The sequence below is a fragment of the Durio zibethinus genome, chromosome 7 (assembly GCF_047325235.1).
Source record: "Durio zibethinus cultivar Kanyao isolate XHJ-2024 chromosome 7, ASM4732523v1, whole genome shotgun sequence".
Classification (NCBI taxonomy): Eukaryota; Viridiplantae; Streptophyta; class Magnoliopsida; order Malvales; family Malvaceae; genus Durio; species Durio zibethinus.
The window spans coordinates 248,689-262,567 of NC_143168.1; the positions used below are offsets into that span (position 1 = coordinate 248,689).

A 13,879-nucleotide genomic window follows, 5' to 3' on the forward strand; every position below is an offset into this window, starting at 1 on the left:
AGTATGTTACTTTGGTTGGGTTGAATCAAATATACTTGTATGTTGGGTAAAATATAACAAAATCTTTGAGTTTTAACTATAATTCAATTCAAGTACATTAGTTTAACAAATGGACATCCCATCCCAAAACTTTTCAATTAATAGGACACTAAGATCCTTCTATCAGTTAACTCCGTTAAAAAGCTTATTAAAAGACCATTTTACCCTTAAAAAATCAATATCTCAAATACTCACATAAAATAATTATTTATAATATTAATTTTTTCTTAAAATATATAAAATATATTAATAATATATAAAAAATAATTTGAGGTGCAAAATATAAAAAGAATTCACAATCATAAATAATAATTTGTTCTATTTGAACTTCAAATAAAGTTAGGGATGAATGGTGTTCTCCATTGCAACCGATTCGACAAGGGGATTGCATCCCTCTCTCGAGTGTCCAAGTAAACGATAACCAAATGGCCTTGGTATTTGTTATAGGGACGAGCTTGCCCTTGGTGCAGGCACTTGCCTTGAACTCTATTGGCACACATTGGCCCCTAGTGCGGGTTGTTGCCTCGAAATCTATCGACAGTGTCTGGCCCTTGGTTGGTGCGGGTAATCACATCCAATACCATCGATAGATGCTGGCTCATTGTTAGTAAATGATGACCCCTTGGTGCGGGATATTACCTCGAACACCATCGCTAGATGCTGGCACTTAGTGCGAGCACTTGTTTTGACCATCATCGTCACAAGTGGGCCTTTGGTGCGGATTGTTGCCTTGGACACCTTTTTGGTAGATGCTGGCACTTGGTGCGACATGTGTACCGTGACCCTCCCATCCAAGGCACTTGTATGGCCCTCGATCGCCATCAGCACTAAATGATGCTCAATGTATGTGTCATGGGCTCCAGTCTTAAGCTAAACTCCATGCGGCCTTAGACATAGAATTGACTCCGTCTGCCTAAGTTAACCTATGAAACATAAGTGTTTAGCATAATTCCAGCTTGTCAAAGATTGTGCTATAGTATTGGGCCTTCTAAAAGCCCATAAATCTAATCCTCCTAAGACTGTGTTTAAGCATACTCACACTTGGGTTTAACCATACATCCACACCTTGATCATTAGTTCCTACACTTGGGTTTGATTGTGTGCTTGCACATCACTCACCAATGCTCACACCTGGGCTTGGCTCAATTTTGCTAAAACTGAATACCATGCCTTAGTTTCTATAATTTTGATCACTGCCCATACCACTATTCTATGGCTAGTTCCCCACGACTTGGGCCTCTAATAGGCCTCAAGGCCTAGTTCCCTTGGCTATCAGACCTTATCCCACTAGAACTAGAATTGCTCATCGACTCGGAGAGAATCCCTAGGCTTGGACCAACTTATGGACTGTGACACATGCACATGCCTCAACCACCATTGAAACATGTTGGCCCTTGGTATCGGCACATGCTTCAATCACCATCGGCATATGATGGCCCTTTGTGTGGGTAGTTCCCTCGAACACCATCAACACATGCTGGGCTGCACACCACGCTTGGGTATTTTGGGCTTAGGCTGAGCACCATGCATACCATGATTAGGCAGTAGGTGGGTTCAGGCACATCTTCATATTTTTTTCTATGCCAATGCCATTTTTATGGCTTATAAATTCATATAACGCTCACCAACGCCTATACTTGGGCTTAGCTCAATTCTGTTGAACTTGAACACCTTTTTTGAATCGTTGGAGTCTTGATCACTACCTGTACCACTGTTCTAAGCTAGTTTCCCATGACTTGGACCTCCAGTAAGCCTTAAGCCTTAGTCTTCTTGGCTGTCAGACATTGTCCCACTAAAATTGGAACTGCTTTTTGACTTGGAAAGAACCCTTAGGCTTAGACCAACTTGTGGACTGTGACACATACATATGCCTCGACTACCATCGAGACATGTTGGCTCTTGGTCTCGACACATGTTTCGACCACTATCAACATATGCTGGCCCTTGTGTAGGCAGTTCCCTCGAACACTATCAGCACATATTGGGTCATGCACCACATGCGAGTATCTTGGGCTCGAGCCATACACCATGTGAATGATAATTTTATGGCTTGTAAATTCATATAACACTCACCAACGTATGCATTTGGGCCTGGCTCAATTCTATTGAACCTCAACATCGTGCTTGAGTTGTTGGAGTCTTAATCATTGCCTGTACCACTGTTTTGGGCTAGTTCCTCATTATCGAACCTCCAGCAAGCCTTAAGGCTTAGTCATCCTGGCTGTCAGACACTGTTTTACTAAAATTTGAATTGCACCTCACTCGAAAAGAACCATTGGGCTGGACTAGCTTGTGGATTGTGACACATACACATGCCTCAACCATAATCAGGACATTGGTCTCAGCACATGCTTCGACCACTTTTGATACATCTTAACCTTTTATGTAGGCAGTTCCCTCAAACACCATCAACACATGTTAGGTCAAGCACCACGTGCGGGTATCCTAAGCTTGGGTCATACACCACGCACACCATGACTAGGCAATAGGCGGGTTTAGGCATATCTTCATATTTCTATCGTGCCAATACCATTTTTATGGCTTGTAAATTCATATAATCACTTACCAACACTTGACTTATGCTTGGTTCAATTCTGTTGAACTTGAACACTGTGCCTAGGCCTTTGAAGTCTTGATCACTACCTATACCACTATTTTGGGCTAGTTCCCCATGACATAGGCCTCTAATAGGCCTTAAGGCTAGGTCCCTTTGGCTGTTGGACCCTATCCCACTAGAATTAGAATTGTTTCTCAACTTGAAGACAACCTTTAGGCCTAGACTAACTTGCAGACTGTGACACATGCACATGCCTCAACTGCCATTGAGACATGTTGGTCCTTGGTCTTGGTGCATGCTTTAACAACCACTGGCTCATGCTGGCCATTTGAATAGATAGTTCTCTTGAATACCATCAACATATGCTAGGCCATGTACCAAGTGTAGGTATTTTGGGCTCGAATTGTGTACCATGTGCACCATAACTGAGTAGTAGGTGGGTTTAGGCACATCTTTATACTTTTACCATGCCAATGCCATTTTTATGGCTTGTAAATTTATATAATGCTCACCAGTGCCTATACTTAAGCTTGGCTTAATTTTTTCAAGGTTGAACACCGTGCCTAAGCCATTGGAGTCTTGATCACTGCCTGTACCATTGTTCAAGGCTAATTCCTCATAACTTGGACCTCTAATATGCCTTAAAGCTTGTCTTCTTAGCTGTTAGACACTATCCTTCTAAAATTGAAACTACTCTTCGACTCAGAGAGAACCCTTAGACCTGGACTAACTTGCAGACTATAACACATACACATGCCTCGACCGTCATCTTGATATGATGGCCCTTGGTCTCGACACATGCTTTGACCACCATCAGCACATGCTAGCCTTTTGTGCAGGTATTTTTCTTAGATGCCATCGACACATGTTGGGCCATGTATCAAGCGTGGGTATCTTGGGCCCAGGCCACGCATCATGTGTACCATGATCAGATAGTAGATGGGTTTAGGCACATCTTCATACTTCTTTCATGCTAATGCCATTGTTATGGCTTGTAAATTCATATAATGCTCACTAGTGCTCACACCTAGGCCTGGCTCAATTCTGTCAAACTTGAACACCGTGCCTGAATCGTTAAAGTCTTGATCACTACTCGTACCACTATTTTGGGCTAGTTTCTCATGATCAGAACCTCTAGTAAGCCTTAAGGCCTAGTCTTCCTAACTATCAGACATTGTTCTACTGCAACTAAAATTGCTATTTGACTTGAAAAAAATCCCTAGGCTTGGAGTAGTTTACGGATCGTGACACATGCACATGCCTTAATTGCCATTGGGACATGTTGGCCCTTGGTCTCAACACATGCTTTGACCATCATTGGCACATGTTGGCCCTTTATGCGAGCAGTTCCCTTGAACACCATTGGCATATGTTAGGTTACGCACCATGTGCATTGATTCAATCCAAGCAAAATAAAGTTAAAGATGAATTGTGTTCTCCATTACAACTGATTTGGCTAACATCCCTCCATCGAGCATCTAAGTAAATGACAACCAAATGCATTTGGCATTTGTTACAGGGACAAGCTAAACCCTTAGTGTGGGCATTTGCCTCAAACTTTATTGGCAAACGTTGGCCCCTAGTGCGGGTTGTTACCTTGAACACCATCGATAGTGTCTGGCCCTTGGTTGGTGCAAGCAATCGCATCTAACACAATTGGTAGATGCAGGCCCATTATTGCCTCAGACACCATCAGTAGATGCTGGCCCTTTTATGCAAGATGTTGACCTTGACACTAATACTAATGCTAGCACTCAGTGCTAGCACTTACCTTGACCACCATCGACCTAAGTGGGCTCTTGGTGAGGGTTGTTGCCTTGACCATTGTCAGCACAAGTGGGCCTTTAGTGCTGGTTATTGCCTTGGAGGCCTTTTTGGTAGATACTGGCATTTGGTATGGCATGTGTACCATAATCTTTCCATCTAAGTCCTTTGACCAAATCAGTTGTAATGGAGAACACCATTCATCTTCGACCTTAGAGGGGTGTGGTGTAAAAAAATGAAGTGAAAGGACTTCAGTAGGTGTGGGATGGAAGGGATGAATCAAAGCGATAAAGAGCTGAATCTCAGTGGATCATGGCAACAAGGCCACTCTGCCACTTACAATATCCCATCATGTATTTAAGTCATCTGTAAAGGATTCTACCTACTGTTCGATAGGAATTAAGCTCCAAAGAAACTTATGACATGTGCTTTTAAAGGCCATAGGCCATATTGCTAGTCGATAATCGGACGATGGACGCGTGCATCTCTTTTAGTCAAGATTTTGAGTTAGAGGCGTTCAATCATATTCTTGTGCATGGTAGCTTTGCGTCATTGGCTTTTCAACCAAGTGCAAATCAATGATTTTTTTTGTACTAGGTTGAATTACTATTGCAACACTGCCATTAGTAGGGTAAAACTACCTATCTCATGATAGTTTAAACCCGACTCACGTTCCTTATTAGTGGGTGAACAATCCAACACTTGGTGAATTCTACTTCACAATGATAAGATGAGCTAACATCGAAGGATCAAAATGGAACATCACTATGAACGCTTGGCTGTCACAAGCCAGTTATCCTTGTGGGAACTTTTCTAACACCTCCAGTTTCAAATTTCGAATGTCCAAAGGATTGATAGGCCACGCTTTCATGGTTTGTATTCATACTAAAAATACAAATCAAATGAGCTTTTACCCTTTTGTTCTACATGAGATTTTTGTTCTTGTTAAGCTTATTTTAGAACACCTGTGTTATCTTTTAATAGATGCATTGCCCCAACCAAACTCCCTACCTGACAATATCTTCCACCTAAATCGATTGATCAAGGTTGACCTTAGGTCTAAAAGAAGGGTCGTACCTACTTTTTATTCACGAAATAAGTAAAATAACATTAAAGGTAGTGATTGTAGACACCCCAATTTGTTTGAGGTTCTACTTGTTTCTGATAATTAAAAAAATTAAAAAAAAATAAAAACTCAAGAAAATTTTAAGGTGGTTGGATTGGTTTAAGGTTGTTTCTCTAGAGTTATCAAATTTGGGATAAATTCAGGATTTGAAGTTTGGATTTGGAGGAAATCAAAACTCTTTTCCTATTTAGGGTTCTCAGACTCAAACCTTATAAATACATGTACACAGAACACACAGAGTATATAAAACACATAGAGTACATGAATTAGATCATAAACACACAAAAATCAGAGAGAGGCAGATCACACAAAAAAGTAAAAAGCAGAAAAAAATTTTTAAAGATTTTTTTTGGGTTAAAAAAGGAAAAAAAGATTTTTTTTCTAGAAAAATCTAGAAAATTCATAGATTATGATGAAAATTTCTAGTTTTTGGTGATTTTTTGGTGTTGGTTGAATTTTTTAATAGGTTTTCTAGAATTCGATTGAAGATTTTGATGTCGGTTTCATTTTTTAATGAACTTCTGGCAAACCAATCTAGATTTTGATGAGATTTTTAGAATTCGATGAAGGATTCAACTAGAGTTTATCCAATTCTAGAGAAAGGGAGAGGAAAAAAGAGAAGAAAAAAAAGAAAGAAAAGGGAGATTTGAAGCAAAAAGCTGAAACTTGGCTTTTTATACCACCTTGAAATGACGTCATTTTGGTGTTAAGCAACTTCCCAAGATATGCGTGTTTCTATTTGGGTCAATCCGACCCGAGCATTGACCCACATTTGACCCTCGATTAGCTTTTGTCTCAAGTTAAGCCAAGCCGAGCTGTCATCTTGAGCCATTCCTAGTTTTTTTCCTCAAGCCGAGCCATTTTTTGTTTATTTATTTATTTATTTATAGTATTTTTGCATAATCAAATTTTAGGAAAAAATAAAAAAATAAAAAAAGATGAAATATTTTTTTGAGAATAAATACTAATTATCTAATGATGAAATTTTTAGAAATTTCAAATGGTAAATTTTTATAAAATTCCTAGGTGAGAAATTTTTTTCTAAATTTGTCATAAATGGCGGAATAATTTAGATAAAATTTCAATAATAATAATTAATATTTATTTTCAAACAAAAAAAAGAAAAAATAAAAAATTTTTGGTTGAAAATATTTGAAATTATCCAATGATTAGACTCTTAGAAATTTCAAATGATAAATTTTCTAAAAAATCTCTAGGTGAGGGATTTCTTTAAATTTATGCCAAATGGTGAAAGAATTTAAATGAAATTTGAAGAAAAATATTTGTCATATTATTTTCTTTCCAAAAGGAAAAAAAAATAAAAAAAAGAGAATTTCTAAATAGGCCTAAATGGTGGAGAATTTAAAAATTTTGAAAGAGAAAATATTTCTAATTTGGCCCAAATGGTGGAATAATTAGATGTATTTTCAATAAAAAATAATTAAACCTTTTTTTCGACGACATAGCCTCTTTAAGAAAATAAATGAGATTCTTGAATACTCTTGAGGTGAGAAAATATTTTTAAGAATTCTACCAAATTGATGGAGAATCTTAAGAATTATTTTCAATATTCAGCATAAAGTTTAAAACCATTAGAATTAAAACCTTAGGATAAATTTAAAATAAAATGGTACCATCATTTGAATGGGTATATGGGGGTGCTATAACCTTCCCCATATGTAACCGAACTCCCAAAACCTATTCTGATTTGTAGACCCGAACCTATTCTTTTAGGGACCCTTAATCAAGCTTAGGAGCTCCTTAAAAGGGTATATTCCTTAGGTGGCCAATCACACCTAGTAAAAAAAAGATTGGTGGCAACTCTATTTGTTAAGTCTAGCTATAGATTTATGAATCTATATGTTATGACAGTGATATTTCAATTTCGCTTGAAGGCTCCCACTTGTCCTACACCTCTTAAGTCATTTCACAAAGTCAGATTGGAGTCAAGCTCAAAAGGGTCTTCTTTCTTCGCTGATTCTGCTAAGCTCATTTCCTTGGTTATGGTTTCATTGGATAATAGATAGAGATAGTGGGAATCTCATTAATCCATTCATGCACATCACTAATTAGATGACGAGGCATTTGGCTAACTTAAAAGAGTCATAGTTGCTCCCATCATTTACTCACGTTTGGTTGAATTTCTTCACTTTGAAATTTAGAGCACTAGGTAGAAATCACATTGCATGAATATCTGCAAGGACCATTGCAATGATTTGTTTTAATTAAATAGTCAAATTCTCCTTGTTCATACGAGTATTGAGTCAACTACTTATCATTTAAGATAGGCCCTTAAGGGAGTCATTCCTAGTTCGTCCCTCGATCGACACATGGTGACCCACTTTACTATGGGAGTAGCTCGAGCAGTGCACCGATAGCTGATGGGTTTGGACTAGGACCCCTATGCCCAACTTTCAGAGCCAATTTGTTTTCCCGAGATTATTGATTCATTTTGCTGATTTCTCTTGCCTACATTGTTCCATCCACCAAAGGCTATTCACATTAAAGACTTGATGCAATTTAAGTACGATAGGGCATGAATAGCACTCGATCCTTCAAATTTTCAAGGGGCACCAAGGGCATACCGGGCACTATGCGACATGCAGTGTTCTTTTGGTCGTTGTACCCTACCTCTACCTGAGCCATTTCGAGGGTGGGTAGGCCATTAAACAGAAAAAGATAACTCTTCTTGAAGCCCTCGTTGACGTTACTGGACTCCTTAACGTTGTTGTCAGTCATCGCATCTTAGTTCAAGAATTTTAACCTGATTCCCTTTCGAAGCTCATGCTGGACAAGCTATCGGATAGGCCTCCCCTATCTTTTAGGATTAACTAACCCACCTGCAAGTGCCATTCACATAAAACCTTTTTTTTTTTTAGCTTTAAAAGTTCTCATTTGAATATTTGTTACTACCATCAAAATCTGCATTGATGACCACTTCACTCGGGCTATACCTTAGGTTTTACGGCAACTATAGCACCTTTTTACTCATTGGGGCCTAGCCCTTGCTTTGATGGTCAGGTATAGGTTGCATGCTTAAACGTCATCCATTTTTGGGGCTAGTTGATTTGGCAGGTGAGTTGTGATATGCTCTTTAGTAGATTTTGACTTCCATGACCACCGTCTTGCTGTCTTAATCAACCAACACCCTTTTATGGGTCCTAGGTTAGCATGCAATTAGGCATCGTAACTCATATTCTGATTTATCCTACATCGTCAGTTTTGCTTACCAAAAATGGCCCACTTAGAGCTCTTGATTCTTTGGCACGACTCAATGAAGCATCTTTTCCATCCTATTTATTTAAAGTTTGATAATAGATCGAGGGTGTTACAACCTCGATGCCTCTAATCATTGGCTTTACTTAATAGAACTTGCTAAGGGCTCTAACTATCTTGAGGAAAACTTCAGATAGAACTAGTTACTAGATGGTTCGATTAGTCTTTTGCCCCTATACCCAAGTCATATGAATATTTTTCATATTAGTATCACTGTAGGCCTCCACTAGAGTTTCCTCTGGCTTCGCTTTGCTTAGGCATAGCTCATTATCTTTCGAGTCCTGATAGGTATGCCCTTTTCAGAAGATTAAGCTCAGTCAGAGGTGCACCCGTAAAGGATCTTGTCAATCAACTTCATTATGCCTTATAAGTTTTCTAACCTATTAACTTGCACAAAAGTCAGACTCCTTGGTTCGTGTTTCAAGATAGGTTGGATGAGAAGCTTGCAGGTTGATGCTTGGAGCACATAGGTGCCAAGGCATGCTGAGATAGCATGTGCTTCATTCCATGATAGAAATAATGACATCTCTATGGGCATATCAAAAGCCTAGTCTTAGGCCATCATCACAATCTGTAATAGTCCATGCCCTAAGTCAATTGACGGACTGACTCTAGCCATTCCATATTTGATTGGGGCACATGGTAGTCCCTATCCACTTCCCTCTTGACAATTTCAAGCACTCTTTGAAAACATCCTTGGCAAATGCTTTCGTAGTTGTTCATTTTTCATAAATTTAAGAATTTTACCTCTGACTATGAAATATGAATGCCTTTAAACTATCCCTATTAACCATTACTTCGATCCCAAAAACCAACACAATAGGACCAAAATCCTATGATGTTATCCCATGCTAATATCTACAAGCATAGGCCTGCTTTGAGTACTCTAATTTTTTCAAAGTAATAGTGCTGCAGGGATGATCTAGCCAGTTAAGGCCAGAAGTGCATTGCCAATAATAAGGAAGAATAGATTGGTGCTTATCATGAGGTGGATTGGATGACCCAATCCTAGTTCTAATTATAAGCTTTTTAACTACAATAACTTAAATATATGCTACTAGAGTTGGAATTACCATTGCCATTGGCACCAAACTTGCTCTTCAATGGATCTTTATTAAGGGATTTAGATTGTACTCATTCAAATTGCCAAACTCATAAAACCCGATATTGTTATTTGTTGTCACTACCTCTCATGTTAGGATTAGGTAATTTGCACGCTTGCTATCTTTCTTAGATGTGGTAGCCATTTCTCAAGCTTTTTTTTCAGAATCGAACCGTTATTCTCCATCACTCATCATCATCATAGTAGGCCACTATCTTACCATCCAAAGTTGATAGAGCAAAAATTTGAATGATGCATCGCCAACATAAAGGCCGTACAATCCGTCAAGTTATCATGAATCTTCATAGCAACAGGCAAAGCCCGTGTCAACCTTTTATCTAATAAATGCATCTCTTTTAAAAGTTGGGGTTTGTTTCATGTATTAGCTCTAGAATTACTATGATTATCCAAGTGGTAGATACGATCAAACAAACTATAACTGATTTAATGAGCTATTCATAATTTCACAGTTTGAATTAGTTCATACTTACACATGCATGGCTTAATCTTTGAGACAAGTATATGACTACTGGCAGGATCAACCAAGGTAGCATTCCTTTAGGACATTGACACCGTATGGGCCTCAATACAACGATTGAGCAATGGAGAGAGCCAACATGAAGGACAAACATCATGAGTGTTGAGCACGTAAAATACGTAGCATTGGATGAACAAGAGCATGATCGAACACCAGCGCATCTAAGAGCATAAAATGTTTCGCATCCATAAAATGTTTCGCATCCATAAAATGTTTCGCATCTAAGAGCATGATTGAACACCAGTGCACCAATGTGGCCATAAAGGTTTAGGTGATACACTTGGGATACGAGGCATGATTGGGGTCTGATCTGTAGACCTTAATGACACAAGACGAATGAGGGATGGCAAGACATCCAGTTTTCATTGATTTAGGTATGCAACATCGGATCCCAATTACTCTTTCAGGGTACAATAACCATATAGAGGGAAATTGAAAAGGATGATAGGTCGATAGTTTGATGTATCAAGCATAGAGCCTACCAACATGCATAACAATAGCTTTGCTTATATGCCCACTGCATACAAGTGTTAGCATCTATTCACACTAGTTCATAACCCACCCAATTGATTACTTGATGAGCACGTGAAGGAAATGACATACGAGGCCACACCACAACCGTTTGGCACATGAAAAACATAAGCAAGGGCTACAAGACTACCTCTGCCATCCAACTAGTAACAATGGCATGACACCACTAATGCTTGGTTTGTCCAAGATCGTATACACAAACTCTACTGTCACCATCTTAAGGGAACGTTGCCCAATTTAGAGACTTGTTCGTAAGGTCTTGGGTAGCATCAACTATATGCACGGGCTTGGCCAAGCTAAGGCATTTTTATGGTTGATGAAAAGGGACCACGAGATTGCCAAATACTTGAAAGACTTGGCTAAACTAAGCCAGCGATCCTAGCTTTTACTTGTACCATCCTAGAGAGCTGTTGCCCAATCATAGACTTGGTTTGAGGTCTAGGGTAGCATCAATCGTAGGCACAAGCTTGAGCTTAACACAGTCAAGCCCATTTTCCATATGTGTGCCAATCGATCGAAGCCAAAGGTGCCTATGGGTCACTAGAGCAACCAGTCTCTAGACAACATGGCTATAAGGCATGCACGATCTGGATTTTGCTCCAAGGATGTTATCGTGAATGTATGCAATGACAAGCCCATCATGAACACCTATTCCTCTCATAGGGGGAAGAGGGCCCGAACAACCACCCCCTAAAAAACATGAGAGACTTTACAGATATGCTAGTCGTAGACATCAAAGTGTTTAAAATAGGGATATTTTTTTCAAATAAGCATATCTTACACTAAAGGTTCGTAAGTGCCAATGGTGGTTGAGGCATATGTTTGCACCAAGGCTCAGTAAGTGTTGATGGTGTTCAAGGCAAGAACCCGTAATAAGGGCCAATATCTCTTGATAGTGCTCAAGGTAACTACCCATACCAATAGCCATTTTTCATCAATATTGATCAAGGCATGTGCCTACATTAAAGGCCAGCATATGCAGATGGTGGTCGAGACAAGTGCTCATACCAAAGGCTAGCTTGTGCCAATGGTGGTCGAGATAGATGCCTATACCAAAAGCCATCTTGTGCCAATGATGGTCGAGGCATGTGCCCACATTATACACTAGCATATGTTGATGATGGTCAAGGCCTTAGCCAAAGTTTGATTTTGGGCCACGGTGCACATGCTAGGCTCAGGCATGTGTTAGTACTGTATTTTTTTGCATAAGGCACCATCACCAGAGTATCATCGAAGAACCTGACTGATGGCATTGGAGGTTTCGATGATTGGGGAAAGGGGGCTAGGGGGTGTCCGCACATGATGTGCGATGGGTGTTGGTCTTTGACCTTTATATTGGCCCCCTATCCCCTAAGGAATGACAACTCACACCCCTTTAAAGAGCATAAGAGCTTTTACAAGTTTGCAGCCAGTAGTCATTCAAGTGTCTGAAATTGGGATTTCTTTCAAATGGCCACAAAATTTTCTAAACTTTGATTTTTTAGCTGGCCTTTTTTGTGGATGCCAACAAAAATATAAGGATCACTTATACCAAACTTTGTCTAAAAAAATTTTAAAAAATCTCAAATCGTGAAAATTTTCAAAATTCATGAAAAGTAGAAAACAAGTCATCTTGTCATGAAACTTCACATAAAGGTTTAGGGGACCATTATATGAATTTACAAGGCATAAAAATAGCATTGGCACAATAGAAATATGAGGATGTGCCTGAACCCACCTACTACTTGGTCGTGGTGCACATAGTGTGTGGCTCGAGCCAAGCATACCCGTGAGTTATGCGCAGATCTATCTTAAAACATCAGTCCAAAGACTTGATCACTAGACAAAAAAATTTAAAGATTGTGAAAAACATGAAAAGTTACCACTAATCTTTTTTAGGATATGATTGGCCAACAAAAATTTTTATTTTTTTAATAAAACAATAAAACAGGTTTAAAACTTTATTAAAAAGACGATTTTGGTCTACAAAAACAATATCATGTTCAAGAGTCAATTATGCATAGGGAAGGATTAGCAACCCCACAGCGCTCATAGAATTGGTCCTAATTAATTATGTGCTATCTATAGTTTTGGATAAAAAAATAGTTTTTTATATGAAATTTAATTATAATTCCCTTTGTTTTTAAGAAAGAAATTAATTTAAAGAAATCTTTATTTAGGAACATTATGAAAATTTTAGATTAAAGAAATACCTTCAAATTCCCTTACATAAATACAGAATTCAAAGATAGTCTTTTCACCTAAAATTTATCACAACAATCCTTTTAAAAATAATAAAATAACATTATTTGTAAATGATAAGTAATGGCAACTTTCCAATATTTAGGCAAAGTACCAACAATTATATTTTATTTTTATTTGTTTAAAACTAAATTTTTAAGAAAACTTTTTAAGCGGTAAAAAATGAAAAATAATATAATTAATATTAAAGAACAATAATTAGAACACACATTTATATACATTATAAATATGCACATTAACATAAAAAATGAGATGTATGCAAATGATGATCAAATGTGAATGTAGAAATCGAGCTTTCAAATATAAAGAGACCAAATGGACTCTTTAATATCTAGGTAGAGTTTGGATGTGATTTTTTATATTTAAAATCCTGTCCTATTATTTTCATTATTTTATATTTTTATATTTGTTATTTTAACCAAACAAATTTATTTTAAGTTATGAACATATATGAAAATTCTTAATAAATTAAATTTCCTCTAAATACCCCATTATCTAGGTGGCATTTGGGAATAGATTATTTCATAAAATCTTTTCATGCAAATCCTTAAACATTTAGTGTGATTTAGAGCTTTGGAACTTTAGGGCTTATGTTTTCATTTTAGGCTTGAACTAAGGTTTCGGGGTTTAGGGATTCACCTAGGGTCTAGGGTTTTACACATAGAGTTTACCAAGGGTCTAGGGTTTTGCACAGAGAGTTTTATT

The 13,879-nt window shown here is 38.0% G+C and overlaps 1 pseudogene; it reads right to left on the reverse strand.

Moving 5' to 3' along the window:
• Nucleotides 1-4,634: 4,634 nt before the first annotated feature.
• On the reverse strand, nt 4,635-9,558 carry LOC149517959 (25S ribosomal RNA; annotated as a pseudogene).
• Between the last annotated feature and the right edge of the window lie 4,321 nt (nt 9,559-13,879).